The sequence below is a fragment of the Mustela erminea genome, chromosome 21 (genome assembly GCF_009829155.1).
Source record: "Mustela erminea isolate mMusErm1 chromosome 21, mMusErm1.Pri, whole genome shotgun sequence".
NCBI classification, from domain to species: domain Eukaryota; kingdom Metazoa; phylum Chordata; class Mammalia; order Carnivora; family Mustelidae; genus Mustela; species Mustela erminea.
In genome coordinates this window covers 15,072,656-15,096,281 of record NC_045634.1, presented here as the reverse complement: position 1 = coordinate 15,096,281, position 23,626 = coordinate 15,072,656, and the positions used below count along the sequence as shown (strand labels likewise).

The window sequence follows — 23,626 nt, the reverse complement described above, 5'->3', positions numbered from 1 at the left end:
GTGCTTCTCTGCGTATATTCTGTTATCAGTATTGATAGAACAGGGTAACTGGGCCAACGCAGAAGTAAAGGAGAAAAGTGTTCTGGAACCACCTCGAAGTTCCAGGCTGTGAAGATGTGCACGTCTGTGATGTGCCACTCTAACTTTTTCCCTCAGTGGAGCAGATTTCAGGATTCACCCAGTTATTTAGGCCATGGGTCAGGCAAGATCATGCACCACATAGGGGGAGCACTGATCTTCCTTACACATTGGCACATTCCCGTACTTTCTCTACATAGAATATATTGGGACTACTCTGGGCAAAGTTTAAGAGATGAGAGTTATTATTATTATTTTTTTCTTCTCTACCATTTCCTCTGTTTATTTACACCCTGGTATCATCTTTTTCATTCTCCCCTGACTTCTATGTTTTATGTTTCCCATTGGTTACTAGAATTTACCAGGCTTCTCTTCTCTGAAAAATATCCCAGTGCTCCAAGTTCATTTCTGCTTTAAATCAAAAACTTTACCTCGGTTTTTTTTTGTTTTGTTTTTTTGGGTTTTTTTTTTTTTTTGATTAATTACTAAGAGGGGGACTTCCTTGAAGTTGAAATGGCTGTCATATTTTGCTTAGGCTTCCTGGAAATACTTGCACTTAATCACCTAAGTGAATGCTGACTTGGGTAAAATCTCAGGCTAAGGGTGACAGAGCAAAGGATGTTAGCCAGGGGGGAAAGGTATCCCCCAGGCTCCAGAAAGCCTTCCCACACTCTTTACATGGACCCCAGCTGAAGGTCTCTCTCTGGCTTTGCAGGCTTCCACTTCCGTCAGTGTCTTCCTAGCAGTGAAGAGAGAAAACCAATAGTGCTGTTACATATTACATGCTAAGCCGACTAGTATGTTTTCAAAAGCACATTTTACAATTTACAAATTATGGTGGCACTTTGTTTATCACTCTTAGCTCTCACTGAGTTTTTATCATTTTGTTTTTAATTGGTGTCTTGACAAGTAGGAATTACAGCACAAAACTGTAAACCCTGCTTCTGACAGCGACTCAGGGACACATTCGGTAGCAGGAGGGTAGAGAATCTGTATATTCTGATTATTTGCACATTTAGACTATACATGTTATTTGAGTCTTCCATTTGGGTAAGTAATTGAGAATTATTTATATCTGGTTCTTTTAATAGTAAATCTAATCTTTTGTGGCCTAAATGTCTCAAGATGTGTATGAAGTGTTAAAGCAATGATATAATAAGTTGAAATGAATTGTATATTCAGAAAAGCTAGGATTACTAGTGAAAATTACAATGTAATTACAAAAATATGTTATCAGTGTGTGAGGCCAATTTTATCGACAGACCTAGAAAATAGGTCTAATAACAATGTTAATGTAGTGAAAACATTGACCGTGTCTGAAAAATAGGGAGCATGTGTGAAGCATATGTGTATGGGAAATGTGTAAGAAATAGTAAGGAAGTTATTTTGACTACAAAACTTGAAAATACCTAACATTATGAATTCCTATATTCTGTAGAAGTTTCATAGGAATAGATATAGTATTCATGTAAAATTGGTTCTTTCTGTAATCTTAAAAGCCTACCAGTCAGTAAATATTACTTTTCCTATTAATTCTGAATGAATTTTGTTCCCCCTACCTTTCTGACTCCTTCAAAAAAGGTCACTCCCTACATTGAATCATTCCTGAACCCCTTGGTCATGTTTTTCAAAACCACTTTCAAAACTACCATCTCATTTTCATATATTTACACAAGAGATACATAGTAGGGTATGTTTTGTCATTTTACAGATAAGGAAATTGATGCCCAAAGAGGTTACGTGCCTTGCCTAAGCACTGAAATGGGTACCCAAACCTCATTTTCTCTTTTTTAACTGAATAAAATGTCTATGTTCTACTGCTTTCTAGAATAACAAGCCCATTATATACATATAGTGTTAGAGCAATGAGATAATAATTTACATATATGTGTATGTATAAATGTATATACGTGTATACCTACATATATAGCCTTTGTCGTGATGTTGAGACATATCACTGAAAGACACCGCTATCACATTTCAGTTTAGGAAAATCATAAATCCATAATAGGATTCAAATGATGGTGTTTTTATGAGTAGGCGCTAGTTAAAATAATTTAGATTTGTACATAAACATGTTTCTTTTTGCATTTTCACACGTGCCTCTTAAAATCTATATATCCCTCAGACAAGCCACATTTCAGATAACATGTCTGTTTCCACAATACATATTTTACACTTTTTTATCCTCTGTTTACCTCTCCTTTCGTGTTATCATTTCTCCAAATCAGTAAGCTCAAATATCTACCCCTTTGTTTTCATGTATCTTTCAGCACAAAAATGTAAGTGTGTACATAAGAATGGAATATTACAGGACTTTGGGGATAGTATTTAGTCACATTTGGAAGATAAAGATAAACGTTTTAATAGCTAAAACCATGTGGAAACTTGAGATATGTAGAGAATCTGTGCTTAAGAGTTAGGTACAGTATTACAAATAATACAAGGAGATCTATAAATAAATGGCTCCTCATAACAACAGAATATCTTAAAAGTAACATCTATAAAGTCTGTTACAAAACAGTAGTCATAACAGAGTAAGCTGAGATATAAATTTATTTTTTTTTTCTTTCTTTTCCATCACTATCACAGGGTAAGACGGTATCGTTTCTCATCTGAACTGGTCTATTTCCATTATTCCCTCTAAAACATTCTTTATACTTGAACCGGGATGATCGTTCTAAACTGAAATGTGATTACATCTCTCTCCTTCGGTGATATATCTTAACATCAAGATGAAGGCCAAATTCCATATTAAGTCTGATTTAATAGAACTTTAAATCTATATTGTAACCGTACTTCTCTGGTCCATGTAGACATGTCTTCTCCTCACTGATACAACCTCTCTATTCTAGGGCCTCATGCCTACTTAGGTCCTACTTGAATATCACTTGATCTTTAACACTTTTCCTGAAAAATGGAGCCGGGCATAAGGTGTGCCAGTGGTATCCTGTATAAATCCCTATCTGATGGGCTATCTCACAAATTAGAATTACTTATGTATTTTTGTTCCCACTTGGTTTTAGGTTCCTTATGAGTACACAGTGGCATTTGTTTATCAGTATATCTTACAATCTAAAAAGTATGTTCAATAAATATTGCATTGATTAATGTCTATAGTTAAACATTTTATCTCATAATATGATGAACTGTGACTATCTTGGCAAATACAGTTGCTGTTTGGCATTGTAAATATTGTATATAGTGAATGACCACAGTCATTTCTGTCCAGTTACACTTATATGTATTTACACATATTAGGTTGTAGGTTTACACTGACTCTCTACTTTATTTATTTTTTAAAGATTTTATTTATTTTTGAGAGAGAGAGAATGAGAGCACAACAAGGGGAGGGTCAGAGGGAGAAGCAGACTCCCTGTTGAGCATGATGTGGGATTCAATCCCAGAACTCCAGGTCCACAACCTGAGCCAAAGGCTTAACCAAGTGAGCCACCCAGCTGCCCCATGACTCTCTACTTTAAATAAGGCCATATAGTTTACATTTTTCGAGTTATTTTAGTTTTGATCATGACACAGAAGATACTGAAACCAAAGGAATATTACATGAATTAATAAAACAATACATTGTAATAACATGAGGCAACTTATTTTAGAATAGGCATTTATTACTTAATAGCATTTCTGGTCAGCTTTCTGTTAGAGTTAAAGTGGAATGTATAATAATAGGCCTACTTTATAGAAAAGCATTGACAAAGAATTTTCACGGTTGATGATAAATTTGAGCTGGCTTCCTACAAAACAAATTATTCAGCTATACAGTGACTTTCCCAAAGAGCACATTTGCATGATCTTCAAGTTCACTGCTGGAGAGACTCTAAATAATAATCAGGCCATAAAGCCAGAGAAAGGCATTTTAGATTGCCATATAATTTGCACTGAGAACTTTGAGAATTCCAATGGAGGCTGAACATTAGTAATCCTTCTTGGATAATAATGGAAATAATTAGGAAGACTTCAAACAGCCCGTCTCTGTAAAAGTTTGGTGTCCTAAATGTGAGAGAGCAAGAACATTGAAAGTTGTTTAATGGCTTTTTTGAACAGATCTAATCAGGCAAGTTTTACCCTCTGACACAAATTGGGTCTTGGCTGATGAAAATTGAAGCTACTGTTGCAAGGAACACTCAGATTCTTGCATACTTTTTACCTGCTTGAACAAACCATAGAGAAAAGTAGTGACATACCTGCCTAAAATCACTTGGCCTTTCAAATCTCATATTCATTTAGAAGCAAACTGGAAATCTTTTCAAAGTGAGCAAAAAGGAACTATTTCAAATGTCCCCATATGTTAATTTTATAACTCTTTCATAATCCATTTACATAGTCAAGACAGAACCTTAATTATACTAGAAAAATTAAGGTAATTAAATAGAAGAACTTTGAACCTAAAGTCTATTTCTAAGATCTACTTTTATATCTTCCATTGAATTATTGTTTATCTTTAGGATACTTTCAACTGAAATATTTACAGACTTTCCATTTTATTATGTTACTCCAAGACCGTATTTATCATCATTCAGAAGAACAAAATCAATTTGAGTTAATGTAAGGAAGTCCCCTTCTCCAAAATTTTCTTATCTGTTTTTTTTTCTCATAATACTGACAACTTCAGAAGTGTGCTCTTGGTCTATGAAAAAGAAATAAAATCTATCAATACTAACTCATACTTGACATAATTCATACCCAATGCAGAAATCTTACAGAAAGCATGAAATAACCTGGAAAGGGACCATTTCTGAGCATTATGGTTATTCTGGAGTCTACTCAAACTGTATTTTGAAAAATGTTTGCTAACATTAATGCTTCATTTTACACATTTAGGAGTTCAGATCTATGAGAAGGATAAATTTTAAAGTCTTAAGAGAGCTACTCATTTAAACTAATCAATGTACTACCCTTTAAGCTCAAATAAATTTGGGTGACTTGTATTTTAAAATTTATTACAAACATTAAAAATTTGTGAACACCACTCACACAAACTAACTAAAAATGTATTAAAGACTTAAACGTAAGATCTGAAACCATAAAACTGCTAGAAAACAGGAAAAAAGCTCCTGGACATGGATTTTGGCAATGGTTTTTTGGATATGGTAGCAAAAGAACAAGCAACAAAATGAAAAAATAAGCAACTGGGGCTATATCAAATTAAAAAGCTTCCACACTGTGGTGCCTGGGCAGCTCAGTTGGCTAAGCGGCCAGCTCTTGGTTTTGTCTTGGGCCATGATCTCAGGATCCTGGGATCTGCTCCATTCTCTGTGGGGAGTCTGCTTGAGGACTCTCTCCCACCCCCAACCCCCATTGGGGCTCATGCTCTCTCTTTCTCTAAAATAAATATTTAAAAATAAATAAAAATTTTCCATACAGGAAAAGAAATGATCAACAAAATGGAAAGGCAGTCTATAGAATGGGGGAAAATATTTAAAATTATATATGTTAAGGGGTTAATATCCAAAGTATATAAAGAACTCCTGTATTTCAATAGCAACAATAACAAAAGTACTCCGATTAAAAATGGCATAGGACCTAAATAGACTTCTTTTTTTCTAAAGAAGACATTCAGACGGCCATAGTACACTTGAAAAGGTGCTCAACATCATTTATTATGCAGGAAATGCAAATCAAAACCACAATGAACAATCTCCTCATACCTGTTAGAGTGGCATCTTCAAGAAGACAAGAGTAACAAAGGCTGGTGAAGCTATAGAAAGAAGGCAACCTCTGAGCACTGTTAGTGGGAATGTAAATTGGTATAGGCACTGGAAAACCGTATGGGGGTTCCCCAGAAAATTAAAACTAGAACTACAATTAAAAATTCAGAAATACCAGTTATGATTATATATCCAAAAGAAATGAAGTCACTATAGAAGCTATATCTTCATCTTCATGTTCATTGTAGCATTATTCATAATAGCTAAGACATGGAAATAACATAAGTGTCCATCAAAGGTGAATGGATGAGGGAAATCTGGAAAATCTACACACACACACACACGGAATATTCAGTCATAAAGAAGGAAATCCTGCCATTTGCGGCAACACAGATGAAACTTGAGAGCATTATGCTAAGTGAAATAAGTCAGAGAAAGACAAATGCTATATGATGTCATTTATATGTGGAGTCTAAAATGACAGGAAAAAAGAAAAAGAGATCTGATGTGCTGTTACCAGAGGTGGGGATAGGAGGTGGGGGTGGGGAGAATTGGAGGAAGTTAATGAAAAGGTACAAACTTCCTGCTATAAGATAAATAAGTACTAGGAAGGTAACATATGCAACACAATAAGTATAGCTAATACTGCTGTATGGTATATTTGAAAGCTCCTAAAAGACTAGATCTTAAAAGACTTCATCACAAGGATAAAAACATTTTTTCTTTTGTTTGCATATCTATATGAGTTAATACATGTCACCTAAGCTCTATCTGGTAATCATTTTGTAATATATATGATTAAATCATTATGCTGTACCCCATAAATTTATATAGTTCTGTTTGCCAATTATCTTGATAAAACTAAAAGAAAAAATTCAAATTTGTGGAAATGGCTTTCTGTGTGTTATAAAAACTAAGACATCTTTGTACAATCTCCTTGGTAGATTTCAGTAAGACACTTCTTGGTTATATTCAGGTCAAGAATTATTTTTATGCTTTTCTGATAAATAATAGTTTCTCTCTGAGCATATCTTTCTTCTCTTCCTTCTCCTGAAAATTATAGGCAGAAAGATGAATAGTTGATCTTTAATAGACTCTGTGTGCATGTGTGTATGTGTAAATTTTAGTAACATCTATTGGTTTTAGTTTCTAGGAAAAGCTAATACTGGTGAAATCAGTAAGTGATACAATAGTGTTCCTATCTGATATGGGCTGTCAGTGAAAGCTAATTGGATTAAGCAACTCTTCCTGGAAATAAAAACACACATCGTTGTAAATCTACTTAGGGAAAAGGTAGTGAAAGTAGAAATTTTCTATCATATTTCCCAAATAAATCAGTTCTCAATTTACACTTGCCACATTGCTAATGGGTCTTGGAAAAATATATCTTAAAATTCAAATGAATATTTACTTTATTTTTCCATTTGTTATTTTAACAAGTTCTAAGTTTTACAGTGGTGCTTTATCTTCCTCTTTTTTTTTCTTTATCTTCCTCTTAAATGTGACTTCTTCATGCCTCTCTGTTATATTTCATTGTTTGAGATTTGCCTTTTAGCCCAATTTTAAGAGTTGTCAGTATTTTATAAGCTATTCTTTGCCTTTCTGATGCTATTAAGTATCTTCAGAACATATTAAAAAAATGTTGTCCTCCTTTGGCTTTTTGAGTTACAATCATTTGAACAAAAAGCTATACAAAAGAATTTCAGAAGCACAAAAATGTACCTTAAATTATTCTCTTCCTTATGTTGTTTTCAAGCTGCCTTAGCAGATTTAAAATTTTACCATTGGGACAACTCTTTTTATAAAATTTTATTTATTTATTTGAGAGAGAGAGAATGTACATGAGCAGAAGGCAGTGGTAGAGGGAGTAGCAGACATCCCGCTTAGCAGGGAGCCCAATGCGGGCCTTGATCCCAAGACCCCAGGATCATGACCTGAGCTGAAGGCAGCCACTTAACCAACTGAGCCACCCAGGTGCCCCTGGAATGACTCTTGTAAACAAATAAGAGATATTATTGCCAGAATGCTATTATTCAAGTATGATAGATAATAGATATAGGAACATCTGTATAAACTGTCAACCATGATAGCCTAGTCCAAATGTGTGCAAGTCTGAGAACTAGACAGCTTTTTGATATTTTGAACCTACTCTTAAAATTTTCATTTTCTTTCAGAACTCTGTCATTCTCTTCACTATTCTGTCTTCTAATGTGTTTGATTTTGACTACTATCCAATCTCTTTTGTTTCTGTCATTGTCTTGAAACTTTGTTCTGTACACATTGCCATCATTTTTTTCTCATCAGTATTCTTCCTCCTGAAATTTGTCCTTCTCCCACAGATATCCAAACAGAACTCTCTAGAAACAAACCTAAACTTAACATCTTATATAAAAATTAACTCAAAATGGATTATAAACCTAAAGTGACATTAAAAAAAAAAACTACAGAACTTCTAGAAGAAAACATAGGAAAAGTTTTTCCTTTGCTAAGGTTAAACAAGGAGCTTTTAGACATTACACCAAAGGCACAATCCATAAAAGACAAACATTGATAATCTAGACCATCAAACTTAAGAAAGTGTTCTATTGTATGATCTCTATAAGAGGATCAAAGTCTATTTAGAGTGTCAGGTTTGCCACTGACAAATATTATCAAATCACATATCTGAGAAACAAATTTTATCTAGAATAAAGAATTCTGTTGCAATTTAAAAATATCAGAAGATAGGCAAACCATTTTCACAGACATTTTTCCCAAAAGGGTATAGAGATGGCAAATACATGTAAGAAAAGATGTTTACCATCATTAGTCATTAGGGAAAAGCAACTTAAAGCTACAATGAGATACCATTACATACCTATTAAAATGGCCAACATTTTTAAGAAATACAGTATCAAATGTTGACAAGGATACAAAGCAACAGGATTTCTCTAACATTGTTGATGGAAGTGTAAAATGTCATAGCCATTCTGGAAATTAGCTTGGCTGTTTCTTACAAAGTTAACAGACAAAATACAACCCAGCCCTCCTGGGTATTTATCCTAAAAAACTAAAAGTATCCCATGGGAACATGTGCACAAGTGTTCACAGTTACTTGATAGTAGCCAAAAGCTGAAAAGCACCCAAAATTCAACTGGTGAATAGATAAAGTGTGATACAATACATACAAAGTAACAAGCTAGAGATAAAATAATTTAGAAGGATTTCAAGGGTTTTATGGTGAGTCAAAAAGCCAATCTGAAAAATTACGTATGATGTGATTCTGTTTATATAACGTTGAAATGGCAAAATCATAAAGGATAAATAGTCAGTTGCTGCCAGAGGTTAGGGTGGGGGAGGAGGGCATAATTATTAAGGGGTAATAAGAGAATGTCTTTGTGCTGATGGAGCAGTTCTTTACTGTAATGGTAATATGTACTGTGTGGTGATGGTTAAACAAATTTATCCTTGGGATAAAATTTCAGAGAACTATACACCTAAAAGAGAGCAAGAAAAGAGTGTATTTAAAATATATATAAAGTCTGTGAGTTTATTGTACCAATGTTGGGGCATGTGGCTGGTTGTGTCTCATCCTTGATTTAGTCTGAGGTCATGATCTCAGGGTCATAAGATGAAGCCCAGCGTTATGTTCCACTCTGGGTGTGGAGCCTGCCTGAGATTCTCTCTATCCCTCACTCTTTGCCCCTCCCCTTACTCATGCGTATGCACAAGAAAAATTTTAAAAAAAATTTTAATTTAAAAAATTAAAAAAAATTTTTTTTAATTTAAAAAATTAAAAAAAAAAATTTAATTTAAAAAATTAAAAAAAATAGTATTGTACCAATACGAGATTCCTGCTTTTGACCATGTACTGTGGTTATGGAAGATACGATCATTGAGTAAAGCTGCTTTAAAATATACCAGAATGCGGGACGCCTGGGTGGCTCAGTTGGTTAAGCAGCTGCCTTCGGCTCAGGTCATGATCCCAGCGTCCTGGGATCGAGTCCCACATCTGGCCCCTTGCTCGGCAGGGAGCCTGCTTCTCCCTCTGCCTCTGCCTGCCATTCTGTCTGCCTGTGCTCGCTCTCGCTCCCTCTCTCTCTCTGACAAATAAATAAAATCTTAAAAAAATAAAAAATAAAATAAAATAAAATATACCAGAATGCATATTACTATTTGAATTTCTGGAAGGCAACATACTTCAAAATAGAAAGTTGGAATTAAAATAAAGAAGAGGGCATTGGATAGTTAGGGACAATTAGAAGTCTGTCATGCTCAATAAAAAGATTTAAGGTCTGGAACAGGATCACACTTTTTAAATTTCATATTTCCCTAAAACTATCATAGCTTAAGCAAAACTGCTTTTAATAACATATGAATCTAGAAGAGAACCAGGTGATTTAAAATTAAACTGCCAACTAAATATCTTAGTAGGATGTTAAATAGTTGTTAAATTCTGAAATTTCATTCTTAAAATTATTAATGTCAATTAAAACCAATACAATATATTATTAAATTATTTTTAGTTTATGAAAGAAGTAATACTTCTTCAGAAAAATCAGTTAAAAACTGCAATATGTTTATATTACTTGAATATAAAATTTCAGGGAGATCACTTAGGTTTCTAATTTATCATATTAGTCTTTGTCAACAAAGATTTTCAAAGGCAAAAATCTGTTTTATATTGGGCTAATTTATATTTAACTTAAATTCAATTAAATTACTCCATATAAACTTTTCTGAAGTTAAATTTTTTTTTTTTTAATTTCCAGACATCTGAACAATTGGATGAATTTGGACATTAAATCCTGACCTTTAGTCCTTAGATACACTTCCCATGCTTCAAATATGATTGATTGCTTGTTGAGTCCAATTATTTCTCCAATGCCTGTGGGATTCTTAAAAACCTCTAACATTTGCAGGAAATGACCTTTATCCTACTCCATCATGCAACAGCTGTCAGAGATGTTTCTGCTGCCCATTCTCTGTCTTGCAGAGACTGGGTTTATTCAGTAAAACCTCTGTTGTTGGGCCAGTAAAACGGCAGGGCTTCATTTTTTAAAACTCTTATTTTGACATTGATGAAGATACCAGGTGACAATAACAAAGATAAATGTTAGTGATTACCACATAAGACTTATATATGGTCCCTGTCTTGGAGCAATGGAGATAGTTAGAAGCTATGTAAATACTACAAATCCTAAACTTTTGCCCATGGTAAGAATAAATATTTGGATTGAAACCAGGAAAAAAATTAGTTGTCAATTACCTGGCATTAGGCTGAAAATTTCCCTTGCACATAAACTCTTATGAATGCCATTAAGTGCCCCAGGAAGCTGGCACTTTGGTTGGAATTAAACTGATAATCAGAATCATCAGCGGATTCTTGAGAGAAAAGGAATTGACTGAGCTAGCTGTTGAGGTTGGTTTTCCCTAGAACGTGAAATCTGCTTTTAGATCAAACTATTCAGTTTCAACTCAAGGCAGGAAATAATAGCCTCGGTGATTCTCTGCTGTTGCCATTTTTTAAAAAATACTGATTCTTTCTTTAATACCACTGTTTTTTCTCAAGCACTTGGTGTTTCCTGGCCAGTTGGTCACATTTACTACCAGGTGTTTAAAATCTACAGTATATGCAACTGGTAGAGGTTTCCTTGACCGCTTGTAGAGGTTGCTTCCTCACAGGACTTTCCAGAAGGAGCGCATGGTAGCAGCTCTCTATAAGTGAGCATGGGGTAACTGTAGTGGTCTCACCTATAAGGTGACTTGGAAGAGTAGACAGGGTACTGGGAGTCCATGTAGTTTCCAATTAAAAAAAAAAAAGTTCCCTCTAAGGTTAAAAGACATTAGTCTCTTTCCTCTTTAAAGAAAGTTGCTCTTCACCTTTTCCTTTTTTCCTCCTCCTCATCTTTTCAGGAGCTATATTCTGACTTTCTCTCAGGAGCCTTCCTTTGCATATTGAGAGCTTTCCTATGTAAAGGACTTGCTTTACTTAGAGGATCATTTTCCCTATTTAATTGTGGGACAAAAGCCAATGGAGCTGGGTGCTTGAATCAGTACAAGTCTTTTTGTAATTTCTTTACCCAAATTGCAATACTGTTTTACAAATTATTAATACATCCCCAAACCATTTACTGTATTTTTGAAAGACAGTTTCTAATAGATGGATGGGATTCTATTTAATGTCACCATCAAAATTTCTTTGATCCTATGCCTGTTAGTGGACATTTAGGTTATTTTCAATTTTTTGATATGTAAAACTGTAATGAGCATTTTTGTATAGAAATAGTTGTCTGTCTATAATTACTTCCTAGAATTGGACTTATGGCCAGAAACTGGATAAACAATCTTCTTTTTGGGTTGTCAGATTATTGTACTGATTCCCATACATTCTTTAGTTCTTTTTTTTCCCTATTCTACCCCATATAGATTTTGAAAAGTATAAGTACTTTGGAACACATATCCTAAATGTAAAACCCTATGAGGTAAAGTGATAAATGCTTTTTGATAAAGTAAGGACAATTGGTTAAAATGTCATCCATAGAAAGCCAAAGAAGATTTCTGAGTTTCAGACAAATACCCTGGGGTGCTCTGTATTGGGATTCACACTCTGTGAAGAGTATAATTAAATGAACAGGGTACAGAATGACCCCTCTGTCTTTCTGCTAGGGCAATGTATTCTTTATCATGTTCCTTGAACTCATCTATGATTTTAAATAGTTCCTTAAATATACTGAGAAGTGCTTAACTGAATTTACTTAATCTGTGGAAAACATCAACAGCGGGTTTCCCTCCCAGCCACCAATGACATCAAATTAGCAAGAGAAAGTGGAAAATGCACAATGGCAGTGATATGTTTTAAAGAGCAGTCAGCAGACATAAGAATATACAGGAATAACATGATAGGAATAAGAATCTGGACACAGTGTAGAAAACTCAGTCAAATCTCTGTAATGCTATTCCCTGTTATCCCTCTCCCCAGTGCCGTGCTTAGGAAGAGGATCACAAGGCATTAGCTCCACATATACTGTTGTAATCCCCACAGAGACAGAGGGGAGCCCAGCTGACTTGGGCACTTTTTTTGTGCACCCATTGTACCTATTAATTTCCACTCCAAAGAACAATCTTCATTTCTTTCAATATTCAAAAGCTAAAAGAAATTTAGCTTTAACAACAAGCTAAGGTAACATTTAAAAAAATGATTTCTGAAAGAGGAATAGGTGAAAAAGCAGAGGGGCAATCAGGGGAGACTGGAAAAGAATAAAACAGGACAGTGAGAATGTACAAAGGTTAAAAGAAGAAAAAGTCAAATTATAACAGCCTTAGTGCTGTTCAGCTCTTAAGCTTTGTCTGATTTTACTTAAGCTTGCATTGTTGGTCTGGATTTGGATGCACTCTTAGTTTTGGCTTACAGCTTTTCTGTTACACTCACAGGGTCTTGCGACTGGCAAACCACACACACTCATGTACTTCCAAACACGCATGGTGCACACACAAATCTACACACGTACTCAGGGGAAGAGAAAGAAAGGGGAGAAACGTGATGAAAACAAAAGCAAAAACAAAAAAACAGTTAAGCAGAAAAAAGTTATTTAGCTAAGTAGAAATAAAAAAGGAGAAAAATGAAACCTATATGGACAAAAGAGAGAGAGATGGTTATATGGAGGATTTGTGGCTCTGATTCATCTTCCAAAGATTGAAGAAAAGAATTTGAACTCAAATTTCTGCCACTGAAGCCTATACTCTAATAGCTGTAGTTTTACATTTAATTTTTTATTTACATTTAATTTTTTGTTTAGTAATTTTTATGAATAAAGTCCTGTTAAGTGCTATAAGAAGGAAAAATGTAATGAGGACACAGCCCTGCCTTCTAAAATTTTAACTTGCTATTCCCTGAAGGCCTAACTGAATAGAAAAATTTTAAGGATATTTAATTATCACTTTACCATGATATATTTAGTGACTTTTGTGCATTACACACTGTGCAAGGTAATAGAAATACAAAATAATCATAGATAAATGATAAATAGGTAGACAGAATATAATTTTTGTCCTCAAATAATGTACAATATAGCTAGAGAGTAGATTAGATTATACAGCAAGGGATGAGAACTCATAAGAGTGAACTTAACCCAACTGGGATGGGGCCTAGGGAGAATGGGGTATGGCTTTCTTTTAGAAGAGCTATTCTGAGTTGATCCTGGGCAAGTTAGTAGGATGATAACAGCATTGCAGAGAGAAAGGGTGGGAATTACAAAAAGACAGAGAAAATACAGCACAGCAGAGGCACTGAAAGGTATTTGATCTTGCTCAAGATAGTTCCCAAAACGATTTGAGGAAAGCATGTTGGAAATGAAGTCAAGGGCCAATCTTAGACCCTCTTGCAAGACAGGCAAAGACTTAAGCCTTAACCTCTACTTAATGAGGGAGTCTTTGACGGCATTTAAAAAGTCTGATTATATAATTAGCACTGAGTGAAACTTATATCAAATGTTATTCAGAGAACAGTGAGTATCCAAAGGCTAAGACCAATTAGAAAGGCAGGAATAAAAATTGTAAACATCATTAGATATCCAAGAGCTTGGTGGAGGGTGACAAATATTTAAGTGTTAAAAATTCCTTAATATATTTAACAGCCATACTGCACGAAAACAGCTCATGTTTTCAGGGCTCTTAGTAAGTGTGCTTTGCCCTCGAACCTCGCCTGATCTGTCTCCCTCTGTTAGCTCATGTGCAGTTTTCGTATCTCTCCTCAGACCTAGATGCACATGGTTCCTAGTTGTAGCTTTGTACCGTACACATTATCTCTTGAATGACGTGTACATGTATGTGATCTCCAGCTAGTCCTGTCCTACTCAGTGTCCCAGAGTAGGTAGGAAACCATATGGGTAAGGACAGGTAGAAAACACAAAGTGATTAGAAAGGTATTTATGATGTAGATGTGAGCAGGGGATGGTGAATGAGAGATGGCGCTTTTTACATGGAGGAGTAAGAAAAGATTTATTTTCCACAATGCTGCCTACAACAACAGGACAGGAGACAGCATCATTTACTGATTTGGAAAACACAAAAGAAGGAGTCAGCATCATAACCTAAAGACAACATATTCAGTTTTGGGTCTATTGAGATGGAAGGATCTCTGAGATACCTGATGGCAATTCCCTAAAAAGCAGCCCAGTCCCTGAGCCTATGGAAAAAGAGGTGGGAGTAAAGAACACGTCAGCGGTAGTTGAGACCATAGCAATGGATGAAGCCATTTAGATGAGCTGGACAGAATAAACAGAGGAGAAATTCCAGACAAGGACATCAAACTTTGCAACTATAGGCAAAGGAAGAGGAGCCAAAAAAAAAAAAAAAAAAAAAAAAGGATCTAAGAGGTCAAATAAGATGAGAGTATTCAGAAGACTGACAAACAGTATCGAATGTAATAAGTAGCATGTAAACTGCCACATGTTCTTTGGAATAGATGGACATTATACTGGTGACCTTGGAAAGGAGATTTCCCGTAAGTGAGTGGAAGTTGGATTAAATGTAAAATGAAGGGAGCCATTACAGGCTATTCTTTAGCTTGTTTGTAATTGGTAAGGTAAAAAGCTGAAAGACAAATTTTTAAAAAATATTTTTTTAAGATTTTATTTATTTATTTGGCAGAGAGCACAAGTAGGCAGAGAGGCAAGCAGAGAGAGGGGGATGCAGGCTCCCTGCTGAGCAGAGAGCCCGATTCGGGATTCCATCCCAGGACCCTGAGATCATGACCTGAGCCGAGGGGAGAGGCTTTAACCCACTGAGCCGCCCAGGCGCCCCGAAAATAAAGATTTTAAATAACACACTGGACCAGATGGACATCACAGATATATTCAGAACATTCCATCCCAGAGATAGAGATCACAAGCAGGCAGAGAGGCAGGCAGGGGCAGGGAGGCAGGCTCCCTGCTGACCAGAGAGCCTGATGCAGGGCTCGATCCCAGGACCCTGAGATCATCACCTGAGCGGAAGGCAGAGGCTTAACCCACTGAGCCACACAGATATCCCTAAAAATATTTTATTGATTCATGAAAGACAGAAAGAGAAAAGCAGAGGGAGAAGCAGTCTCCCCACTGAGGAGGGAGCCCAATTCAGGACTCCGATCTCAGGACCCTGGGATCATGACCTGAGCCGAAGGCAGATGCTTAACCAACTTAGCCACCCAGGCACCCTGAAAGACAACGTTTTTATAATTAAAAAATTAACTTTCTATGTTGAGAAGGATAATCTAGCAATGAAGGAAAGAGTGAAGAGTTGGAAGAAAGAAAATATAATGAATGAGGCAAGTTTCCCAAGGAGGCAGGATGTAAGATCCAGATTGGAGGGCTTGGGACTGAGCTAAGAATGAAGGGAGGAATGCTAATCCCTCTCAGGCCAGAGGAACATTTGGCTGTGGTATGTAGAAGAATGGAGTTAGTCTTCAAGGACGAGGATTAACTATTTAGCAGTATAGGGTAAAAGAATGAATGTTTTCTCAGTTTTAAAACTAAAATAAGTGACAATGATGAAAGGCATATCATTAAAACATTTACAAGCAACAGTCATTGAGTATCTGCCACATACTAGACATTGAACCAGCCACTTGGAAGTAGCAATTAAAAAGTCACCTATAAAATTGAGGAATTAGTAATGAAGAATAAAATTTTCAATAAGAAACCTTTGGTGTGATGAGTATTACAAAAGAGAAGTCAAGGTTTCTAACAATGTGTAAATCAGATATTATCATTTTTTCTCATACTGTTGGTAAATGGAGAAAAATAGGATCTGTATTTTCTACCTTCACTGAAGCTCTGATCATCACATTCCAGGTATTATGTATAGTTCAATGTAGAGACATTTGAAATCATAAAAAATTGTCTAAAATAACTGCCACCGCAAAGCTGCTTTGATGAGAGAACAGATGGGTGACAGCCTGGAGTTTCTATAAGCAGTTAGGAAAACAATCAGTGTTAGCAAATAACATCCATGGTAACAAGTCTAGAATCCCCAAGAGGATGTTTTCCATTAGTGGTAGGTAAACATTTAGCAGTTACGATTACCAGAAGCTTCTTCTAACCTGGTGGTGCCCACTCTCTAGAGTATTTTCCAGAGAGCATTTCATATAGCTCATATTACCTGTAAAATATTTCATCCAGACAACTTTACTTTATTAAAAAGTATTTAGCACTTTATGGATTGTGCATTTAGGATATTGTCTCAAATCACATACTTTTCTTTCCTGTTATCTCTCCTAAGTATCTGGAAAGAATAGTATATGATTTGAGACTATTCTTTCCAGATACCTAGGAGAAGTAACAGGAAAGAAAATTAATGAATTTATAGGAATTAGTACAATAGCCCTAAAAAAAAAAAAGTAACATGTGTTGAGAAGTTAGAAGGAAGATTTGACTGCAGAAGAGGAATATATAATTATTCCTGTATGTACTACATATTCCTGTATGTAATTAAATTTACATGAATTGTCCCTCTGTCAGTTTTCTATTGCTACCATAACAAGTCACCAAAAACTTGGTGGTTCAAACCAACAAAAAGTTAATGTCATGGAGTTCTCTAAGTTAGACATCAGCAAGGATTTCACTGGGCTAAAGTCAGCATGTTGTTTGGGCTGTAATACTTTCTGGAGACTCTAGGGGAGAGTATTTCGTTGCATTTTCCAGCTTCTAGAGGCCACCAACATTCCTTGGCTCCTGGCCCTCTTTTTCCATCTTAAAAGCCACCAGTGTTGTATCTCTCTGGCCATTCTCAAATGGCCACATTTCCATCTGTCTCTGCCTTCTGTTTCCTTATATGTTTAAGAACCCTAGTGTTACATTGGGCTCACCCAAAAATCCAAGATAATCTCTGTATCTCAAGGTCCTTAAATTTAATTATCTCTGAAAGTTCCTTCTGCCATCTAGAGTATTGTAGCCATACATCTCAGTTGGGATATAAGATGTGGGGATCCTTGGGGACTTTTTTTTTTTTTTTTTTGCCTACCACAAATGTATTCCTTAATATAAGGTTGATAACTAAATGAAAAAAAAAAGACAAAAATAATTCAGAAAATGCTGATTATTTTAAAGCACATTTTTAAAAATTTAAATATATTTCAGTGAGATGAAACTAAGTTTTATATTCCATGTGGCCCCAGTAGTACTCTTCTACTTGAATAACAATGATAAGAACTTAAAAAAAAAAAAAAAAGTATAGAAAGACTGAGTTAATAGTGAGGCAAACAGACAAGAAGGCAAAACATAATTTTAAAGGCCTTTGTCTCACATGTAAAATGGGGATATCAGTTAGCACTATTGACATATGCATAGGTACTTTGTAAATATACCTGAAAACATTCTGTCTACTGAAAACTGTCTACCTGAAAACATTACTGAAAAAATTACATGAGCAGTCTGTGTATGAAAGTGCCTTGTAAATTACAGAACACCATGGGATGTTTACAAGATTTTGAAGTCACTTCACATATCTTACCATGGATTTAAAGAAACTTGGGATATATTTGATATTTGTTATATTTAGTTGTTATTGTGGGGTTTTGATTATTCTCTTTTTACTATTATAATAATTGAGATCAACAGGATGTTTGTTGTCCCAATCTGGATAGTAACAGATTCCACATTCTGGTGCTCTAGAAATAGGGTTCTTTCCCTTCACCTCTTGGGTGCCCCTCCTATTTCTATTTGAGATTGAAGGAATTAAACTCCAAGGGAAAGCATGTGACATAATTTCAGTCCTTGGTTGAAACCTTAGCCTCTAAAAAGAAGTGAAGAAAGAGGCTACCAATGTGAGGAGAGTGGTCAACTTGAAGGAAAAGAAGAAAACTTGGGACACAATTAATTCCAGAGATTTATAAAGAGCTGGAATATATAATCCAGTAATCCTGGCAACTTGGAGTTAGATTTCAGTTTGTTTTGGTTTGGTTTTAGAGGAAGTTATCTACAGTGTGGAATTTTGCCAATGTAATGGTATCTGTTGCACAATGAAAAAAATTCTTACACATTGACCAATGAGCATATAAAAAGATGCTCAACATCATTATACATCAGGGAAATTCAAATCAAAACCACACAGAGATATCACCTCACACCCAATATAATGGCTACTATTAAAAAAAAAAAAATGAAGAAGAAGAAGAAAACAAGACCCTAGAAATTTTAAGTGTTGGCCAGGCTGCAGACAGTTAGAATCTCTGTGCACTGCTGATGGGAATGTAAAATAATGCATATGAAAACAATGTGTAGGTTCCTCAAAAAAATTAAAAAACAGAAATACAATATGATCCAGCAATGCCACTTCTGGGTATTTATCCAAGAAATAATAAAAAAAGACCTGTAAACAGGATCTTGAAGAGATATCTGCAGGCCAACATTCATTATAGCATTATTCACAATAAACAAAAATCAACCTAAATATCTCTCCTTAGTTATGTGGATTTTAAAAATGTAGTATATACATACAGCAGAATATTGCTCAGCCTCAAAAAAGAAAGCCTGTTATATGCCACAATATGGATGAATCTTGAAGGCATTATGCCAAGTGAAAGAAGCCATTCCTAAAGACACAAATACTGTATGAGCCACTTACACAAGGTTTCTAAAGTAGTCCAGTTCTAGAAACAGAAAGTAGAATGGTAGTTACCAGAGGCTGGGGGTCAAGGAGGAAAGAGGTAATTGTTGTTTAATGAGTATAGAGGCTTGTTTTGTTTTGTTTTGCAAGATGGAAAACTTCTGGAGATCTGCCTCACAATGTGAATAAACTTAACTGGATTGCACATTTAAAAGATGGTAAATGTTAGGTTAAACGTTTTAAAATATCCCAGATGTCCTACTGAAAGATACAGAGCTGATGAGTTCTGTATGACCAAAGGCCTGGGGACAAGGTAAAGAAATGCTACTGGCCATAATTTCAGTGTATGGGGAAAAATGTATGGCCATGAGCTCCAGGGGCAAATTCCTACACATCACAATGAAGGTTTAAATGATACCAAAGTAGTAACTCCAGAGTAACACCCCCCACCCAATCAAATATGCTGGGTATATCCCCAGACCCACTAGTTTCCTGCCACAGGCATAGAGTTTTCCTCATAGACACAGATACCCCCCCCACCACCACCACCCCCGCCTAGGGCAGAAAAGGGAAGTGAGGAAAAAACTAAACTAGTAAATGTTTTAACTAAGAAAGCAAAAATAACAACAACAATAAAAACCCCTCAGTTATTCCAAAGCAATCATTTAAAATCTAATAGGGAGTTGTGTTTTAAACACATTCAATATTTAAAGTGAAGGGAGACAATTGCGAATAAAAGAAACTCAGCTATTAACTGACAACTCTAAATTAATCTAGCCACCTGATGAAAGGCTGGCTCATAAACAGAGCATGGCTATGCTACGGAATAACAGCACTGTATTTTCTGCGGATACCTTTGTTGTATATTAAAATGAGTATCCCTTTTTTTCATTTTTGGCTGAGGCCTCAAGCTAGTAACTGTCAGTCATGCCCACATTGCAAAACAGGATGCGAGTCCACTGAAGCAGACCTTGTCATAATTTCCATGAACTTTAGAGGATCACCTGCCTCTATTCTTTTAAAAATGTTGGAGAGAATATTAGAAAGGATTTTTTGTGGAAGAGATGCTGCAATGCTGCTGTCTCACTACTGTGCCTTGAGGAATTTGCTGAGGGCCAAAGAAGATAAGATGGATCCCTTCTATGTCTATATCAGGGGATAGATGGCTCCTTAGACTGACCCAGAGCCCTGGATATTTTCTTGCTGGGTCCCCCAGTAATGGGTCCATGGTCAAAGGAGCGAGACTGATACAAAGCGAAGGTCAAGCAAAGCTTTATTTCACACCAAGCATCAAGAATCAAACTGACCATGAAAGAGACTGGTCGGGGCTGCCCCTTACGGAGAGGACAACCCCTACCTGCCTCACAGACTAACTTTTATAGAGCAAAGACCTTGTGGTTGAGCCTAGCCACACAAGGTGGCCAATGAGATTGTAACACACAGAGAAAGCTGCAGAGTCATGCTAGGTCACACACGGGTGGCCAACTGAATTACAATTCACCCCATAGTAGATATTTGAACTAGCCTATCACCTTGGTGAGAATTGGTCCCCAAAAGGTGGGGCCCAAAAGGTGGGGCCCACACTCCTTGGTAGCCAGAGAGACAGTATGCACGCTCCACTGATTGGATGTCTCCACCTGACCCGACTCCTCCCTGCATTTGGGCTGTTATTTCCACCTGACCTGACTCACCCTTGTATTTGGACTTTGTTACCTGGGACTGGTTTCCCGGACTTGCTTTTAAGTAAGTTCCCCTGGGGAGGTGGTGGGGGCAGGGTCAATTTAAGTTTTACTGCATAAACAATAAAATGGCTGTTCAACCGAGGTGGGGCCACTCTGGCTAAAGAGGCCCTTACACTCTTCGTTTGGGCTGGTTTAACAAGGTACTGGAGATTGGGTGGCTTATTAAAATAAACTGGAAGCTGTGAAATCTGAGATCAAGATGTCAGCAGATTTGTTGTCTGGTGAAGACATCCTTCCTAATTTATAGACAGTGCCTTCTTGTTGAATCTTGACATGGCAGAGAGAGAGGGAAAGGAACTGAGGTCTTTTCACCTCTTTATAAGACACCAATCCCATCATGGAGTTACCACTCCTATACTGTCATCCAAACTTAATTATCTCCCAAGTCCCATCTCCAAACCATCCTATTGTGGATTAAGACTTCAACATAGGAATTTGGCAGGTCATGAATATTCGTCCATGTGAGTATCTACTCTGGAGGATGTCCTTTGGTCACATTAGTCCTTACATCTGTCCCTACAGCCCATTGCCCTTATTCTTCGATTTGTATTTGAAGTCCTCATCAATGGTCACCTCTTCATTTTGACTCAATATGTGGCAGAGGAGAGCGGCAGAGAGATAGTGTGCCGGTTGTGAAGTTCATCTTAGATCCGGTCCAGGAGGACTTCCTAGAAGGACCAGGTGACATCAAGAAAGGAAATCTGCAGATTCCTAGGAGCTAAGGGAAGGATACATAAGTGGTTGGCCACAGAGATGAAGTACTGTATTCCTAGCACCATGACCAGAAGGACAGTCATTTCCTGACTATTTGAGGGCACATGCTCTATAGGATACCAGCAAAAAGATCATGGGTGCACTCGTTACCATTCAGCAAATACTGGAACGGAGTATCAAAGCTGCTTAGTTGCGGGGGGAAGGTTTGTGTCCCCTTCTGTCTGCTTGCGTTGTGACAGCATTTCTTGCTCTCTCTGCCCACTGAGAGAGCTAGAAGGAGAAGGGAAAACTACTGCATTAAGAAAGTGAAAACATTTACTGAAGCAGAGATTTTACCATGTCCCCCCAAGAAATAATTGGTAGATTGAAAATAGCTGACAGTGTCCACTCTGTGAGTTAGCATAGACTACTCTAATTAGAGAAATATTTCAATGGTTATTCCAAATATACATATTACATCTAATATGTCCACATGAATTTTAAGTAGTCTGTTCCCCAGAAAGCACTAAGGACTGCTTTGCACAGCACTAGAAATGGTCTTGAATGCCAAAAAGTTCCTTCAAAAACCACAAAACTACTTAATATACAGTTTACCTGGAAAAAAAAAATCCTATAAGGTATCATATATTGACTTGCTTAAACACACTGCCCACCACAGATGAAGCAAAATAGTGATTTAAGCCAGAGATAAAATCTTCCTTCCTTTATATAGATTATATCTAAGGGAAAATATTGAAAATTAAAAGATGTTATATTAAAATATGCCATTGTAAGTTGAAATTTCTTTGCATTAAGCTAAAAATATGGATATATTCAGAGAGAAAAGCATTTGAGAAATTGCCCAAATGGTGGCTAATATGGAATTGTGAATTTTTAAATTGAATATGGACAAATTGGCCAACTTTAAAATGACTATTGTCAAAATTAAGCCCACATTTAAAGTGTAAGACTTGGAAATTTAAGGTCCCTCAACAGGTAGAAAAAAATATTTAATTAACACATTGGCTTCATTTGACTATTTTATGAAGATTTTTATTTTATTTTTTTTTTTTTATTTTTATTTTATTTTTTAAAGATTTTTATTTATTTATTTATTTGACAGAGAGAGATTACAAGTAGGCAGAGAGGCAGGCAGAGAGAGAGAGAGAGAGAGAGAGAGAAGCAGGCTGTTTGCCAAGCAGGAGCCCGATGCGGGACTCGATCCCAGGACCCTGAGATCATGACCTGAGCTGAAGGCAGCGGCTTAACCCACTGAGCCACCCAGGTGCCCCATTTTATGAAGATTTTTAAATCTTAGTAAGAACTAAGGTTGTCTTTTTAAAAGTGATTCCTTTAAATATATATGGAATTATAATGCTAAATAACATCAGAGATAGCTCAAGGATTTTTCTTATTCTTCCATGGGGGCTGGTGTTGCATTAAAAAATAGTAGCAATGTAGCACAGGTTATTTTACAATAATGTTCACTCTGTGGCAGGATTATAGATTTCCAGAATGGCAGTATGAAGAGGCTCCTTACAGAATTGTGAATGTAAGGGAACTCTCTGTCACTGGGATGTGATCCAGAAAATTGTCTGAATACTTGCAACAGTGATACCAAAGTCTCAGAAAATATTTAGTGAACTCTAAGTGTATCGGCTGTATTGGTCATTATGACCTCCCAAGGCTGACCTGATTGATTTTTCTGAAATGCAAGTAAACATCATCATTTTCTGTCTCCAAAAATGTGTATACAAATTTATGCATAAAAAACAAATATTTAGAAGTCCCAAGTGTGTCTGCAGTGAGCATGAGCTCCTCAAAGTTAACATACAAAATGTAAGTCTAATAGTATAATGTGGTACAAACCAAAGTGAAAGATTA

At 36.2% G+C, this 23,626-nt stretch overlaps 1 long non-coding RNA gene across 1 annotated transcript in view; it reads right to left on the bottom strand.

Annotated features, from left to right (window-relative positions):
* Window positions 1-497: 497 nt before the first annotated feature.
* LOC116581885 overlaps window positions 498-23,626 on the bottom strand; it is a 168,125-nt gene continuing 144,996 nt past the window's right edge. Inside the window, exon 4 of the long non-coding RNA XR_004282287.1 lies at window positions 498-813. This is a non-coding gene — a long non-coding RNA (uncharacterized LOC116581885). The remainder of the gene's footprint in view (window positions 814-23,626) is intronic.